Genomic DNA, 18,799 nt, shown 5'->3' on the forward strand with positions numbered 1-18,799 from the left:
GCTCTGCAGCCAAGCAGAGAAAGATGCAGCAAAAGCTCAGCCAATCACACCACAAAATGGGAGTCTCAGGTGCCTCAAATTAAAGGGAGTCAAATCGACAACCAAACCCTCTCCGCTGAGGCAGGGATTGTTTTGCTTTTTAAGTTTCTCAGCAGCAGCAAGCAAAAAGCTTCAACTCTGCTACCGAATATAACCGGTGCAACTTCCAAAGCTCTGCCGAGCCCATTATTTCCTGTTTGGCGCCCTCCCTCTTCACCATACCCTGTAATTACAGATTTAGGGTTGGGATTTTTTATGATGCTGCTTTTTAAGTGCATGACAACACAGAAGGAAGGGTTATTTTAATCCAAGTTAGAAGGGAAAAATCAGCATTGTTAAAAGGACAAATTAAGAAAACATTTCCCTATGTTTTAATTCAAGGTCACTTGGAACAATCAGGACAAAACTGAATCATGTGGCCTACAGGGGCGGCTGATGGGGCTGAGGCTCCATCAGCTCTCAGGGCCAGACAAAGCATAAGCACTGCAAGGAGCTGGTTGTTAATGTCTTCGAGAAATCTACCCAATTAGGACCTTCAAGGACACGAGTTCCTGTCTAGCCTGAGTGTTTTCATTGTAGACTCAGGATTAGAGCACCTCCTGGTCCCCCAATGTGCTTCCTGTCCAGAGAAGTACACCTGAAAATTTTAAAATAAGGACTGTGCTCCATGATGCAGTCTTGGTGGTGCATGTTGATAATCTCAGTACACTGACAGGCTGAGGCAGGAGGGTCACAAGTTGGGGCCAGCCTGGGCAACTGAGCAAGACCCTGTGCCAAAAATGAGGCTGAGGTAGTTGGGGATATAGCTCAATATGAAGGCCCTCAGTTCAGTCCCCAATATCACCAAAATAAATAAATAAAATAACTCAGATCTGAAGGTGCCCGTGCTGGGCTCAGCTTTACTATTCACTGCCTGAGCTCAGGCACCTTACTTCACTAAGCCTCGATTTCTTCCATTATAAAGTAGGAATAATAATGGTGCCTATTCACAGGATTTCCTAAGATTTGAGGAAGATTATGTATCTCATGCATCACATACGGTCAACTGCACAATACATGCTAATCATAATCAGAATGACAGCACTGAGAAAGGCTGGGAAGTTCCAGCGGCAACGCTTTCTATGAAGTGGCACTTATAAAGCAAGATCACTCCCATTTCGAAACCTCCCTACATGAAATACATTTTCCAGCTAAGACAAAAATGCAGGGTTTGGAAGGCCAAGTACTAAGTTCATTAACACCATTTAATGGAGTGCATATCACATGCCAGGAACTTAACCATATTTTCAGGAATCCTCTTTATCCTGAAAGGCAAGTATGGAGAACCACAGCTCAAAATGTGTCCCACATCCTCCCTGTTCCCAGCCAAACTCTCAAAGCAAAAAAGTGACAGGGCAGGGGTCACACCTTGTGTTCAACATGTGCACTTGGGGTCTGGAATTCTGGGGCCCGTGGCTCTTCCCCTGCAAACAGCATGGATGTGCGTATTACTCACAGAATGTTCCAGAGCCAGGAGAGAATAAGACTTGCCTCTTCCAATCCCGATTTAGGAATGTCGGTAATTCAGTCATGGAGGGGAAGTGGCTTGTCCAAGGTGACCTGGCCGGTCAGAGGCAGGGCTAGTCTGGGGCTGGAGAGAGAGCTTGCTAACATGTGCCCGATCATTCCTAGAGGAATACCGTACGGCACTGGGATCAAGCAGGTGTCACTGAACACATGTGGGCTTGCCAATGATGAAAAGATGAGCTAAAGAGACCCTCCCTCGCAAGAAGGCCGGAGAGCAAGGCTGCCTAACAGTGTTGGCCACCACCTTCTGCATGGCTAACCCTGATCCACAGAATTGAGACAAGCCACGTTAAAAGATCACCTTCCTAGATGCTCCATGAATTTCTACTTGGAAGCCACCCACTCAGAGCTGCTGCACACACCCTCCTAGGCTCCTGCTCTCTCCCATGAGCAACGAATCTGCTTGTCAGTACCACCTGTCTCCAGTACAGGAGTTCTGTCAGGTGGCTGACCCCGGTAAATAATTAAAGGGTGATCCCATAGCCTCAGCGGGGGCCTACTGAGACAGGCAGCCTGCTAAGTTACGTGGCCCACAGAGCAGCCTGCCTGCCTTGGGATAAGCAAGGCAGGAGCAAAGGCCTCTGTTCCCAAGCCTTGGCTTTCATAGGATCAGAGCCCCTTTGCTCTCTTCTGGCAAGGACACACACGACCCAGGAAAATCCACCATCCTCTTGGGATGTTTTCTTACCTCTAAGATGACTGGCATACTTTTATTTGCCTTTCTTTCTTTAGTTGGAGGAAAACACCGACTAGAAAGTAAAATGGCCCAAAAGCAATAGCCTTTTATGGGCAAGGGAAAAAAAAATTCCAGCTTCCTCTCCATCCTACCAAAGTTAACTACTGTCAGCAGTTTGGATGGAGTGAAGTCTTCCCAGCTGGTTCCTGCACTCGTAAGCACAAGAGTGCTTTGTGTATCCGTGTGTACACATACAGGCCTGGATAGGGGCAGATACATATTCAGATGCTTTTCAAAAATAGGACCAGGCTGCACACAGGGGTATGCACCACCCAGCTACTCAGGAAGCTGAGGCAGAAGGATTACTTGAGCCCAGCAGTTTAAAGCCAGCCTGCACATCATAGCAAATCTCCATCTCGATAGGTAGGCAGGTAGGTAGGTAGGTGGGTAAGGTTGGTAGGTAGGTAGGTAGTAAACACAGATAGATAGGAAGATAAGATCAAGTCTGGAATATCGTTTAAAGTCACAGTACATAATAGATCCTGGATTCAATCAACACACCGTACACATAAACATACGAAAAGTTCAATCATACTATATAAATGTTTGTGTGTCTTGTATTTGTTTACTTAACATATCATGAAAACCTTCCAGGACAGTCCACCGATCTACTTTGTCCATTTCATAATTGTATAGTATTTCAAAATTGATTCAGCTGTTCCCCCATTCTATACATTTAGGAGCCTCTAGCCTTTTACACACTCAACAGCCTTGTGTATCTGCTTGTAAGCATGTAGGCTATGGTTTCTACAAGTTGGACTGCTGAATCCTAAGAATATACAGTTTCAGTTTTACTAAGTACTTTCAAATCACAGTTCAAAGATAGTACCAATTTGCAAAACTCGACCACATATAAGAGTTGCAAATACTCCCTGGACCGCAGGAGGCCTCAGGGAGCCTCCTGCCCAGATTCTGCACCCCCACCACCCACCCTTCCAGCCATTGCAGCCCCAACTTCATCCTCTCACAATCTCTGGATGGGAAATTTTACTTGGGGAAGGAAAAGGGTTGCTTTGGCTAAACTGTTTGAGATGTATTTACTGAACTCTAAGGCTTCTGTCATCTGTGTTTTGAAAAATGCAGAGAACAAAATTGTTATTTTTACACAAAATTATTCATTTCACAATACAACCTTATTTTCCATAATAAATGAGCTAGTCTGTTAAGGTCTTTTACAGAAAATGTCAATAAATGAAAGACATCAATAATTGCTAACATTTATGTAGCACTTACTGTATATGTAAGGCCTTACAGGGAAACTCTGCAGATACTCTTAACAGCCCCACTTTACAAATGCAGAAGTGGAGAACTAGAGTGGTTAATTTGTAAGGTCAACTTAGTTGCTAAGATGAAATGGAACCGTATGGATCTGGGCAATCCAATGCCCAAGTCCCCTCGCTAGCCCAGGACCTGACCACCTTCCAGAATGGGGAGTGAGTACACAGACAGACAGAAAGACAGACAGGCGCACTTCCAGATCTCAGACTACAGGCCTCTTTGAACCAGTTTTAGGGTGACCAGATTCCTGGTGGGCCTTTCCTACCCAGACTGGTGAACTGAGGGAACACTCACTTTGAGAAGGCAGCCACACCTCCTCATTTCCCAGAGGGACCCTCTGAGCCACTTTCAGCCCCTTCCCCCCAGACACAAAGGCCATCATCATTCCTGCTGCTCACCCTTCTCGACACCCTCCTAAGCAGACCTGTGCTCTACTCCACCGCCTCACACCCTGAACAAGAGGAAGGAAAGAGGCCTGTAGCACAGGACCAGATCAGCGGGAGACAGGAGAGGCCCCGCATCCCAATTCACTGACAGCTGCCCACTGGGCACCATTCACGTTTGGAACTGGGAGAGAAAGAAAGAAGGGCAGGATTTCTGCTCACACGGATGGGAGAAGTAGTGAGGTTACAGGAGTTTTAATCTACAGCACAGATGAAGAAAGAACAAAAGGTGAGAGCAAAGGCAAAGGGGTAATGAGGAAGAGACAGATGAAGCAGAAAAGAGAAAATGAGGAGGCTTACCACAAAAACCCAAGTGCCCTGAGCTTGAACCCCCAAACTAGCCCCCCAGCCCTCTAAAGAAAGGCGAAGACAAGCAGAAGAGCGGATCCAGACCCTCACAGGGAGGCTGCATAATGGAAAGAAAAGGAACTTTTCTTCTCAGAGCACAGCCTGCAGCTGAGTTCCCACCAGCACACCCTGTGTACGAGCACCCCCATGGCAGGCAGCAACTCAAGGTCCAGCTGGGATCCCACAGTCTCCTAGAGCCTGGGCCCCAGGGGTGTCAGAGAAGGCGTTCCACCAGCCACAAAATGCCAGCATCCACAAGGCACACAGAGGCTTGCAGGAGATATCTTATGTGTGGAGGCCAGACTCACTGGGGCGTCTCTGCCTTGTGTGTTTGCACATTCTGGAAATGCCTGATGGACCAGAGAGGCTGATACGAAAGGACCCCTTATAGCACATTTCGATTAATGTCATTTCCTGGAAGCCAGAAAAATTATTGCAGCATTTTTGGTAACAGCAAACGACTGGAAACACCCTAAACATCCATCAAGAGGGGAATAGTTTTCAAAAAATAAAATACTGCTAATAATAATGGCACACCCATATATGTTGTAGAGCTGTTAAAAAAAATAAGACATACCAGGAATGGTGGCATATACCTGCAATCCTAGCTTCTTGGGAGGATCAAAAGTATGGCAGGAAGATCAAAAGTTTGAGGTCAGCCTGGGCAACTTAGCAAAACTCCGCCTCAAAATTAAAAAACGAAAAGGGCTAGGAATGTAGCAGAGAGCCTGGGGGTTTGATCCTCAGTACTAGGGAGTCTGGGGAGAGAGATACATGTGAGCAAACCCACCAGCTATAAGTTAAAAAAGAAAAGGAAAAAAGAAAAGCACAGAACATAAATAGCACATTCTTGTTTAAAAGAGAGAGGGAGTAAAAAGGAAGGGAAACGCAGAGGGTTTCTAGGAACTGGGAAGATCGTTTCTTAACATAAGAAGTGGGTATGCGGTGCTCACTGTAGCAGCCTTTAAATTGTATGTGTGCCCAGGCTACCTTAAATGATCCACCTGCCTCAGCCTCCTAAGTAGCTGGGACTAGCTTGTTATGTTTTTGAATGTGTATTTCACAATTTTAAAATTTTAAAGGTGGGAACACGTGTGCACATCTGTGGGTGTATATGCACAGAAAATCTCTAAAACTTGTTGCAAATGCTTTTGAGAAGGGAAACTGCAAGGCAGAAAGATAGGGTAAGAAAGAAGTTTCTTCTTTTACTCCCCATCCTTTTATAACTCAATTCCCCAATGTCTTTTACACCACATGCATGGACTGCCTTGCAAAAACAAAACAAAACAAAACAAAAAAACAGCAGCTGGAAATTCTCCAGGGTATTTCAGCATCATGATTGGGAAAGTACCCAACGGGTCAGTGTCTCCATTTTACAGCTGAGGAAGATTCAGCTCACAAGGTGAGTGTCCTATCAAAGGTCACATGGCATGTGGGTAGCAGACATGGAAAAGAACCCGAGTCTCCAGCCACGCAGGACAGTGTTCCCTGGCTCCCAGTCTCTCCACCAGCACCACTCAGGTAGGATGGCATATGCCTGTAATCCCAGCCCCTCGCCCACTGTCACAACAGTGACAGGTGCAGCCGGAGAACCAGGGGAGGGGCCCAGAAGGCCCAGGGTGGGAGTCAGGGACACAGTCAAGGTTACAGCCCCCAGCTCCGAAGACTCCAGCCCATCCCAGAGGGCTATGGCCCCCTGCTCCCACCTCCCATCCCAACATTGCGGCACAGTCAGCCTGCACGGCTGGCCACTCCTGTGTCCTCAGCAGGGATCCTCCCAGCCAACAGCCGCCCAGCAAACCCACTGGGGAGTTCCACGGGCTGACCACTTTACAGTCATAACCACATTTTGGGGTGGGAACTACTTACCCTGACGCTTCATGCCAGCCACTAGGCACCAGACTTCCCAGCTCAACGGCCACAGATCCCAGACCCAAGCCAACAGGTAGGCATCCGGAGCCAAACCACCCTTGCTAAAATACCACCCTGTCAGCGTGCTGACACTGAGGAAAATCCTTGAAGAGCTGTGCAGAAGAATCGTAAAACCTCAGAGCCGGGGGAGTTGAGAAAACAGAATGGTCTTCCCTGCAGTAAAATCCGCCCTGCCTGCTTTCTTTATTGGTGGCCAGAAACAATTTAACTGGGATCCTAATACTTCCAAACACTGACACACCTGAGTGCAGACATTCTTTTCAACAAATACGACCACCAGGCACAGTGAGTGCTCCAAGAACAACAAGAACCACTAACATTTGGAGACCAGGTACTAGACAGCTTAATATACACCAGGCCTGCTGCTAAGCTCTCTACACACTGTACCTCTTTAATCCTCCCAGTGGCCCCTGTCAGGACGGACAGTCTAGTACAATTCCATTTTACAAAGGAAGAGAGCAAGACTTTGGGTTAAGTAACTATACCAAGGTTTCAGATATAGCAAATGACCAGTTTGGCTCAAAAGCCCATTCCCCACCCACTGTCCACGACACAGCCCTGTCCGCAAGGAGTGTCCCCTCTACAGGGGTCTGGGACGCCTCTACGTCCACTGGGTCTGAGAGGGGCTGCTCCTTGACTCTGAAGTCCACCTGAACCTTAGAATAGGGAGCTTTCCGAGCACACAAGCCAGGCAGACAGTGGGGCCAGGGTGGCAGTTCCCAGGGAATCCACACAAAGCTGGAGCTGGCATCCATCCATGCCACTGCCCTCTCTGTGCAGCTCAACCAAGGGCCCTGGAAAGTGGCTCAGCTCACATGTTGAGCCACACCACGGTCAAGGTCTGGGAGAAGAAGATTTGGTTTGAAAGAGAGTAGGCCAGGAGAATAAGCTCACTGCCGCTGATTGACAGCTGGCCTGCACAGTAGGCCCAGGACTCAGAGGAGCTCCCTATAGGCAAGCAGGCCTGCTGGGCTGGGGAAGTGGGTGGGGCAGGTTCAGTCCTAGTAGGCTGCAGGAAATTCCCTCAACCTCACTGGCTGACTCCTACACTGTAACAGCAGCCTAACAGTCCATCCCCACATCCCATAGCAAGGGACGCACACTGTTAAAGGGACCTATGCATACAACCTTCTGAAAGTCTTGGGACATATCTTACGGATGAGGAAGCCACTCCTGTACAATACCACAGCCTCAACAAGTACCGTGCAGCTCCCCAGACACTCACATTCTGCCTGGCACATCCTCCATGTCTTCTGACTGGGATGTTTCAAGGTTCAAATCCACCCGGAGGCAGCCCTGCCCATCCCACCTTGCTCTGCAGCCCTCCCAAGCTCACAAGTGCCTCTGCCTCACACCAGAAAAAGCTACATGCCTGCTGTCCAGCTTCTCCTAGAAGATGGGTTCAGGGCTTCTTGAAAAGAGGCCCTTCTGCACCTCCAATACATGTTGGGGTACTTGCCATACACTAGATGCTGTTAATGTTTACTAAGTAATTTACAAGGGTTTTTGTTGTTGTTATTGTTTGTTGTTTTGTTTTGTTTTTTTGGAGAAAAGATCTCACTATGCAGTTTAGGCTGATCTTGAATTCACTATGTAGAACAAGCTGACCTCAAACTTGCAGCAATCCTCCTTTCCAGCCTCCTGATTGCTGAGACTACAGACATGTACCACCACGCTCGGCATGACCAGTATTATTATCTCCCTCTGAAATGCCTTAACGGGGCAGAAATGGAGGGTGGTTTGCCCTGGAGCCTCCAACGCTGGAACAGACCAAGACTACATGACCCTCCCTGATCTGCCTGCTTCCCAGCCAATGTCTCTCACAGAAAGACTAACTTCTCAACACGAAGCAAAGTCAGCCTCATCCGTACCTAGTGGAGGACACCATGGAGACACAACCCCAACTCTCCCCAAGCACAGACAGTTCTTGATGTAAGAGTTCCCATGAAGAGGACTTCAAAGAGGCTGCATGAAGAAAACAGAACTTCTCTTATCCTTTGAACGCCTGTTTTTGAAGATTTATTATTATAATGGACACGATGCAGTAGCACAGCAGCACATGCACACAATCTGTAAGTGAAAATACCTGTGTAGAGGGCAAAGAGTAGAAATTTCTTCACCAAGAGGAATGCAAGAGCAAGTCCGGGCTGGGTGTGCAGTAGTACATGCGTATAACCCCAGCACTTTCAAGGCCAAGGCAAGAGGACAGTGAGTTCAAGTCCAGTCTATATACAGAGCAGGAGACCCACCCTCAAACAAACATCAGCAAGTCAAGAGATGGCTGTGCACTAGGAAAGATGCCACGCCAAGGAGTAAGCAAAGGGCAAGGAGAGAAGTTTCCAGTGTTCACAGGGTAGGGGGCCACTAGGAGACAAACACAGGGGAAGTCTCAGAGAAGAGGTGCTAGGGGCCCAGGCCCAGCACACTCCCTACTGGGAGAAGATAGGACAGGAAACAGATGAGCAGGGTTATTCAGACAGGAAGAATTCCGGACACTGTGGGAAAGGGGGTTTCAAAGAATGAAAAAGCAAGGCACTGTGGCTGTAGACAGAGATCCCAGGGGCAGGGACAGGCAGCCCAGACAGGAGGCTGGCACAGTGCATAACTCCATCCTGCAGGTGCTGAGAGTGCTCCACCACCAACAAAGGCTAAAGAAGCAACTGCCCTCCATCTGCTTACTCAGAAACAAACAGCCACCTGTTTGGTGACATTTCAAGAGGTGGTGGTAGCAGAATCCCAGCACTTGGGCAGCCCTGTGCAAAGGGCAGCCCCGGGTGCTAGTCTCAGCAGCAGCACACATCTGTTCTAGGCACAGGGAGGCCCTCAGGTCAAAACTCATAAACCCTTGCAGGGCTGGGCTTATGACAGGCAGCCTGTTCCAGTAGTCACAGGGCCAGTCTCTGGGCACTGCCATGGTCAGTAGGCACATGTGGAGGGGTGAGCAGATTTACTGGGTCCCCATACAGGTCTACAGCCCCACGTTCACTGAAGACCCCAAGAATCAAAGGATGGGATGAGAGGGCAAAAAGACTCCAGGCTACAATCTCCCTTCTTAACAATGGCAGAAGCACTCCAGCTTCTCCTCCACAAACTACTTTCCTCAAGACAGGGTCTGATGCAGGTTTCTCAAGAAGCAGACTCCAAGACAGAGGGCTGCCTGCAAAACGCTCACTGGGCAGGGTGCAAAGAGGAGCAGGTGGGCTATGATTCAGTTGCAACTGAGGCCTCCACCACTCCCTTGGGAACCTCCTGAGCTAGGAAGACCCCTAGAATTGTTCCAGAGAGATGAGAGGACAAGCTTTGTACGCTATTCTCCGGGAGTGGAGGGAAAGTCCCTTCAGCTGAAGGTGACTCCTGAGGAGAGACTCAGCTATAAGCTGTCACCAGCCAACATCCACATCGCTGGGAATGAGGGAATGGGCTCTGAGGGCTTTGGGCAGCACGACACAGTGTGTTCAGTGCCTTTAGCCTCTGCAAACAGCTCCCTCAAGAAGAGTTTCAGCCACACAGAAAATCAGTTCAATGATCTCCTAAAGAAATGACAAGTTGTAGAGGAAGAGCACTTGTCTGTTATTTTTATGTCACTCACAACTGAGTTGATAGGATCTAATGTTCTCTTTCCTGATTTTAGATTATTTTTAAGAACACATAATTTTACTTCAAAAAAAACCTGCCGACAAGTTTCTCTGTGAATTTTCTTTCTATTTTCTTCCTCATCGTTCTCAAGCTTCCAGTTTACGTATCAAAAAAATATATATTTTTTGATCTTTAGACTCAAGCCAAATCACATGAGCAGATACTTGCTCAGTAGCAGGAGACAAAGTCTAGGCAATAAAATGGTTAAAACTTCATAATGGGGACAAATAATAATAAGTTACAGGACACATACTGTTTGGCAACCTGTTTTTGTTTGTTCTAGTTTTCAGTACTGAAGAGTGAACCCGGGGCCTCCTACATGCTAGGCAAGCCCTAAGCTTCATCCCCAGCCCTCTAGTAGTAATTCTTTGCAGGAAGTTTTTGGTATTTTTAATGGCCAAAGATCTAATGCTCCAGTTTTACTGATGCAACATGCCAAGGATGTACATTTAGGATATTAGATCTATACATTATTTGCAGTTCTTCATCAGTATGAGTTATGCTCCAGTGAGCATCCATGTGTCCAAATTCTCTTAAAATTCTAGTTGGTCCTTAACACAAATCCTCAGACCCTATGCTCACGTGACTGTTTAACTTGCATCTTATGAAAGTAAGTAATAGGCTCCTCAGGCCTGTAGCATTTACTAGCAGAGAGACGTCCACAGGCCTACTCTCTGCCGGAGCAACTCCCAGGAAGATGTGCTTTCCCCTTTGCTATTCTAGCACAGTAGCCTTGACTTTGGCTTCTCCCCCAAATCCCATGATGGACTGAGAGGCCCAACACTCCAGCCCTTACGGTGCACACACCTCCTATGGCCAGGCACACACTGAGGCATCTATCTAGCACAGAGATGGTGAAGCTTTTAGAGACTGAGCACCACACTGCGGCCCAAAACCCACTTACTTATCACAAAGGGCCAACACTGCAATTAAACCTGAATGCTGAGGTTTAAGTTTAGAGAAACCAACTCTACATTAATATTTTTTTATTTTACAAGAAAAGCACAATAACATGTATGCCATAGGTTTGCCACTGATCTATCACAGCCCAACACTGGCTCCCCTCAGGTTTCCCTGGAGTCCCATCAAATGTTTCACCCACTTTGTAGCCAAGTGACATTTAATTAATTCTAGATCTTTTAAATTTAAGAACCAGTTTTCTAACTGCAGCTTCTGGAGACAAACATCCTTCATCTCCACGTCACCACAGCATTTCTTTATTACCATCACCATCAGCGATATTTATGTTTTTTACTGAGCAGTTTGCATGTACTGCCACATTTAACCCTCAAAACCATGCTGAGAGAAATTACTGACCCCATCCGATGGATGAGAAAGCTGAGGCTGGTTCACTGTAAGGAATCCAATCAATGCACCCAACTGGTGTGACCTCACCAGGCTACTAACTGAACCACCTCCAGAGCCCAAAGTCACCAGAGTTAGATTTTGAAAAATCTGTAGTTCTGATGAGGCAGGAGAAGGAAGAAGAGCCCAGTATGGATGGGCTGCCAGAGGATGGAGGTGGCTATACAAACACTGGTGGTCCTGGTACTCATGCTGGGGATTTCCAGGGTTCCCAGAAGGCACACAGGAGAGTACGAGGGTGACCTATGAGTGAGGGCCACAGTGACAGCTTCCAACAACTCGCAGCATGCCTTCTTGCTAACATCTGATACATACATGCTATACACTTAAACTACTGCTAGTTTGGCCCAGGAGAGACCGAATTATAGAGTTAAAAGGTATCACAGAGGAAATCAGTTCGATTCTTTCAGTTTGCTTCCAAAAATAAGGGAACTGAGGCTCAAGGAAGCTAGGTGACAAAACCAGTTCATGGCAGACCTAGCTCTACAGCCACCCAACCAGTTGTCCAAGAGACAACTTGGGAAGTGAAATACAAAAATTCATGAGAACTGCACTGAAGACCCAAAAATAGAATTTCCAATTTAAAAGAGGTGGGGGGGAACGCTAGTTAGATTTTAAGCAAAACTGAGTATCTCAATTTATAGGACTTTGACCAGGGATTTGATCTAATGTTTATGATATCTGACATAAAAGAAAAGTCGCCAGACGTGGTGGTGCATGCCTGTAATCCCAGCACTCAGGAGGCTGGGGCAGGAGGATCGCTGTGAGTTTGACACCAACCTATTCTACGTAGTGAGTTCCAGTTCAGTCTTAACTACATAGTGAGAGACCCTGTCTCAAAAAAATAAAAAAAAAAGTCAATAATGTAAAGAGTAATAATGGCTAAAGACATGATAAATCCAGTCAAAAGTAATTTTATTTTGTAAATTGAAAGGATGTTGGTGCAATTTTAGAAGCCTAGGACACACCCTGCATTATCCAGGTCAACACAAAAGAAAACACTTATACACATGCGCGCGCACACACACACACACACACACACACACACACACACACACGAGAAAAGGAGGATCTCACCCAAACCCACTGGAGGCTTGACTGGTGCTACAATGACTCTAATTCTCCAAAACTGGAAAATTACTCAATGGATCCTGTGAGGCTGTGACAGCCAAACTGCACAAGGCGTTGGCAGCTTCCTTCCTAACTTTGCTCTTTTTTTTTCACTCATTTGAATACTATGGAAGAGTCTCCTGTGATTCAGTGCTGAGGCTAGCCAGAGAATGAAAGAAATAAATCCCTACATTTAGAGAGGGATTTCATCTGTGTGTGGGGGACGTGGGGAGTGTGGGGAAGCCGGATGGCAGAACAGCAGCTAGGTGGGTGGGGAAGGCAAGGAGAGCCAGCTGGATAAGACATCAGAAGACCTCACTCGAGTGACCTTTCAGCCAAGTCCAGAGGAGGGCACACAGGAGCGTGCCCCTGGGCACCAGGAAGAGCATTCCACCAGGGACAAAGGCCCCCAGGTGGCAACAGGAAGGAAGGCCAGCAGGACTGGGGCAGAATGAGCAATCAGGAAGGCAGAAACTGAAGTCTTAACCCTAAATGGAAAGGGAGTCACTGGTTCTCAGCACGCACTGGATGTGAGCTGACATATTTTAAAAGAGCCCTTTACTGTTCAGTCCCGGAACTTTACCAAGAACTCTAGTGCACTTTCAGACATCCCCACACATAGGTAAGTACACATACCACAGTGAACATCACACTGGTTCAAAGCCAGGCTGCCTGATCCCCGACGCCATATCCCTAACCCCATACTAACTGGTCTTTTGGTTTCATTCATCCTACTTGGATTCCTACTGGGAATGTCACCAGCACTGCCATACAGGTTCCAGAATCCTATCAATTCCTCAGCACTCACTATGTGCCAAGCACTGTACCAGGTCCTGAAAATTCTGGATAAAAGGGTCATGACACAGTCTTTGTCCTGAAGAGAGAGGAAATCCTTCCTTACTGCAAAAGGGCTTTAGTCACTCTTTGTTGGGGACAGGAGGCTGTCCCTGAAGCCTTCAATGATGTCCTGGGAGGGATGGAAGCCAGAGGCCGGGAGAAATCCTATGGGTTGTGATTTCCCTATACAGACAAAGCTCCATGGTCCAGCATTCTGTGACCCTGATCAGCCACCCTGTCTGGGTCTTGGCCTGTCACCACTAGTGTCCCCTCAGGAGGCTAACTCACCTCTCTGGCCTCAGCTGCCTCCTCCACAGTAGACGTGAGAATTGTGCTCTCCTCCATGTTACTGGGTCAACCAGAAAGACTGTTGGGCTACAGTATTCTCATCACCAACCTAGAACCCAGAATGCAGAGAGCAGTCCCTAAGTGCCACAGTTACAAATGTCCTCACTGACACCACCATCACCCCGTGTGGGCAGCAAGAACCATGAGTAAGTGGCCAGCCAACCGCGAGCTTCTGGGGCCACGCATAGCAACGTTTACTCTTGGAGTGCTTGGCACTTAGGGAGACCATCCCACAGCCAAGGCCTTCCTTCCTGGACACCCCACAGAGAGCCTGGTCCGAAGGTCCCCTTAGGAAGCCAGATCCTGACTCGCTGCTGGTTTCCAGCACAACTCAGGTGGGAAGAGCAAGACTCGAGGAGCCCTTTCCATGCCAGGCCAGCCCTGCTCCCACAGGACAGCTTCCTAGAAAGAGCTCACTGCCCTCACGAGCGGTGGTGGCTCTGGGAATGTCCCTGCTCCTCCATGGAAGCTGGTACTGACACAAACGAGGCCTGGGCCCCCAGGGGACAATGTGCAGGCCTAACCTCCATTCTACTCCAGCCGGGCAGCACCTTCAGCCTCCGATTCATGGGAACTCACAAGGGAACTCTCAACTCAACAGTCGCGGAGTATAGCTCCAGCCACTGTGTCTGAGCACCAACCAGCCCAGTGCCCAAAGTCTGGAAGGCAAGCACATGCTCATTTATTACTTTAACAAATAAATGAAATTATAATGACAATGAACAAAATTTTCCAGAAGGAAAACATCTCACCCAACTCATTTCACTTCCAGTTTTTTGCCTTCCACATACATATTTTTACTCATTTACATAACCATAAATGCTGCGTGCAGGAAACCTGGCCTTCTGCATGTTTATTTTCACTTAATGTAATATCATAAATATGGTCATGTTCTTATCCAGCCTTCATAATTAGCACCTGTGTGCATAATAACCCATCCATCCAGAGCTGGGCCACGGCAAACTTAACCATCCCCTGCCACAGGACAGCTACCTTGCTTTTTTGCCATACTAAAGATCAAGCCCAGGCCCTTACACATACTAGGCAAGCTCCACCACTGAGCTACAACCCCAGCTCTTTTCTTTCTTATTTTGAGACAGGGTCTTGCTAAGTAACCCAGACTGGGCTTGATCTCGTAATCCTGTCTCAGCCTCCTGAATCACTAGGATTACAAGTGTGCACCTCCATGCTTTCTTTTTTTCTGTATTACAGATAATGCACATATCCTTTTAAATTCTACTTTTCAACTGAGTTATTGTGCTAGGATAAACTCCCTTAGAGGGATGGGCAGGATCAAAAGGAATGCAATGTCCTCCTTTTACAGATGAGAACACCAGGAGAGTGCAGGCAAGATCTACTATGCTGGGCACTCAATAAATGAGTACATAAGGCTCACTCACATACCACTCAGTGGGTGGCAGAGGCACAAATTGCCCCGGGCCAGGACTCTGCCACCTTCCCACATGATTAGAAAGTGCACTTTGTGTGAGTCAGGAGCCAGGCTCTTCATAGTAGGTTAAGAGTCCTGATTCCAAACTCCCAAACTTTTTTAAAATAAGAGATTGAGGGCCAAGTTTCAAAATCTATTTTGGATTCCATAGGACAGAATAGGGTCCACTGAAAAGCCCACGAGGCCCAGACAGCTATTCTCATTAACCCTCTTCTCTCCCTCTGCCTTAGGCTGGGGAAATCCCAAGAATACAGCTGCCACTCCAGCAAGGGAGTGATAGGCAACCCAGGCTAAGTTCCGTTGAGCTCCAGCCCATTCATTCCTCCAGCTCTTCCTTTTAACAGGCAATGTACTTGATTCACTTATTATCAATGTCTCCTCACAGCACCAAAGCCTAAGTTTCACAAAGCCTACATTTTTGGCCATTATGTTGACTGTTATTCCGCCAGACTCAGAATAGTGCCCCATCCAAGAGTGGGTGCTAATTAAATACTTACTGAGAAAACAAATAGCAATATTACAATATAAGCACATTTGTATTCTGTGCCAGGCATTGTGCTTCACACAACTCCTCTCACTTACTAAGAACAACAACCCTATTATAATGCCCATTTTATCGATGAGGAAACTATTGCCCAGACAGGCTAAGCAACTTGCCCAAAGGCACACAGATAGCTGGGAAGGGAATGGGGTTTGATCTCGGGTGTGAAGTGCCACCCTCTGTGCTCTCACCTAGTATACAGTGTCATTCACCCTGCTGGCTTACATCCAAAGACAGAAGTGGGCCATAGACCAGCAGAGCTTTCCAGAAAGTGGCAAAGGACTCACCCTACCATCAAAAACAAGGAGGAAAAAGAGGCAGGGGCAGTGAGGTAGGCAGCAGGCCCCAGGGAGCAGCAGGTCTGACTTTCAGAACCCAAGGGTAGCCTCGTTTGGTAACCACAGAGTGACAGGGCCAGTTTGCTGTCACCAGTGGGACCAAGGTTTTGACAAGCTAGGTGTTAAGAAAACAAATCCTGCCAGGCCAGGAAACTACTTCAACCGAACAGGGCAGGACAGGAAGTTTAGTTTAAGCTAACAACAGATGCCCAAGATGAGGTCTGGTCACTTGAGGTCACCTAAATTTTTTTCTGAGAATAGTTAAAAGCCCCCTGTGGTTGAGGGGGTCAAAGGTGGGAGGATAGTATACAAGTGATCACATTTCCATCAGTCACATGGCAAATCTTCGCCCACATGGCTGTCTGCACATAGGTACTGCAATTTTGGTTTCTTTCTTCTTTAATACTTCTGTAACTCACAATTGGCAAAGTGCAGTTGCTAGAGTAGCCCGGTGCTCACCTCTCCTCACAAACCACCAGACCAACCACACAGAAAAAAAAAAGTTTCCTTTCCCCTAAAAAGACAAGTTTCCATTTGCTGATGAAGTCTTCCTTGCTCTGTTCCATCCCCTTGGCCAGACTGAGTCAAGGTCACCAAAGAGAATCTCCCCAGGGACTTGTCACCTTTTTCCACCTAATACAGGCCTCCAACATCGAAAGCACAGCTGTGCCCTACCAGTCACCTCCATCTAGGTATGGGTGACTATGCTGCCTTTCAGACCAGAATGCTACAAAGCAGAAACAAGATTCTTTGAGATGAAAAGGTTCTGTGGAATTAGATAAAACCTCCAAAAGGCCTGCCTCTCAAGGATGCCTCTCCCCAGCTTCCTCCTCGACCAGGAACCATCCACCTCTTACTCTGCATCCTTTGCTGCTAATTCAGGTTCCAATATTCTATTTTGCCCTACTGGCACCTCTGAGGCATACCCTTTCAAAACATTGAAAAAAAAAAGGAAAGATTTTGAAACCCTTTCCACATAGCACTACTTCATCCAAAATGACAAGCAAAGCCTTTTCTAACCTCTCTCTGTCCCAGAAAAGACCCAAAGTGAAGCAGATTTCTAAGGAGTACCATGTAAAACACAAATGTGAATTCAGATAATTTTAGATTCTAACACCTGTTCCATCTTGGATCTTATTTCCTCGTCTATCGAGTACACTCATAAAGCCATCATTCCTGAGGACTTCACTGAGAGAACTCCTATCACAAGCTGCTGTGTTGAAACTGGTCAGGTCTGAGCTGGGCATGATGGCGCACGCCTGTAATCCCAGCACTCAGGAGGCTGAGGCAGGAGGATCGCTGAGAGTTTGAGACACATGGGCTACATAGTGAGTTCCAGGTCAGTCTCAACTACATAGTGAGACCCTGTCTCAAAAAACCAAAACCAAAACGAAACTGGTCAGGTCTGTCTCAGGTAAGCCGTAAGTGTGGAAGGCAGGATGGAAACTCCCAGTTATTCTAACCCCAGGACCTGACCTTTCCCTCCCTTAGAAAAAGTTCATATGCAAGGAACTCAAGAAGATGGTTAACTCTGGCCAAAGCTAGCCCCTAATTCCACAAACGGTATCAGAGAGCCCTGTAACTTATGAGCCATTCTACATCCTCCACAATGGCAGCCAACATCTCCCATGAGGCCCATCTCCTGAAACTGCCACAAGGCGCATACTTCACCAGGTGAATACATTCTAGACTGTCCCAGAAGCAAGCATCTTCAAGGATCCACTCAGACCTCATGTTTCCTCTGCCTACCCTAAGAAAGCTGAGGCACACAATGCCCTCAGGCCTGTATTCCCACCGAGAGTCACTCAACAGTATCCTCAGTCAGGAAAGAGCTGGGCAGCACAGAGCAACCCAGAGAGAGGGAAGGGGGTTTCCCACATCTGCTTCTCAGACATGTTTCCCATAAGTGGGTGCCACACACACCTAGGCTCAGCACCCCCACATCTGAGCTGGCAACCTCAGTTCCCCAGGTGGCCCAGGTCCTGGGTGCCCCCCTGCTGGGCTGGAACCACCAGAACTTACATCAGAGAACTGAGTTCCAGTCAGCAACGTTACCACAGCCTAGAGTGCAGTCCCCAAGTCCCTGCACACCTCAGTGCAGAGAGATGAGTCAGCCGTGCATTCACACCTCACAGCACCTTCTACGGGTTTACTCATCCACAGACTCCCCCGCGAGGCTGAGTTTCTGGAGCACAATACACGTCTAATGCATGCCTCTCCCCCAGAAGAGGATCTTTCTGGTCCTTGAAGACACCAAGCTTATTTCTGTCTCCGGGAAGGAGGCCTAGCCCACACACCCCAACTGAAGGGGTGACTTCCTCTCCACCCCTACTGCTCCTACCCCAAGTCCAGCTGTCCTGCTGCACACCACTTCTCTCTACCCCCCGGCTTATCGTTCTCCTTCCACCAAGAGAACTACTCTGGCCTCACTGCTCTTTGCCTGCTGCCTAAGACAGTGCCTGGTGCAAAGCAGAGGCTAAATAAATAGGTGCTGAATGAATAAGAGGCAGAAAAGAGAAATAAATAGCAAAGGCAGGATGGAGAATGAATAACAGGGCAAAAAAAAACTTTAAAAATAGGGGAGTGGGAAAGGAAAAAGAAAGGCATAAAGACCAAACAGGATTATTAAAAATAAGTATTTCACACACACACACACACACACACACACACACACACACACACAAAATGTATAGACATATATGTGTATTTTCAAAACACACATAATATATACATATATATGATATTTATCCAGGAGTACAATTTTTAAGATCATCATCACTCAAAATATATACAACAGAAAATAGTTTAGAAAATCTCTCTCTCTCTCTCTCT

The 18,799-nt window shown here is 47.3% G+C and overlaps 1 protein-coding gene across 1 annotated transcript in view; it reads right to left on the reverse strand.

The window, feature by feature from the left end:
- Positions 1-18,799, reverse strand: part of Ksr1 (kinase suppressor of ras 1) — a 133,128-nt gene that overhangs the window by 101,857 nt on the left and 12,472 nt on the right. The window lies entirely within an intron of this gene.

Source organism: Fukomys damarensis, unplaced genomic scaffold (genome assembly GCF_012274545.1).
Source record: "Fukomys damarensis isolate Sample0158 unplaced genomic scaffold, DMR_v1.0_HiC HiC_scaffold_13, whole genome shotgun sequence".
In the NCBI taxonomy this organism is placed as follows: domain Eukaryota; kingdom Metazoa; phylum Chordata; class Mammalia; order Rodentia; family Bathyergidae; genus Fukomys; species Fukomys damarensis.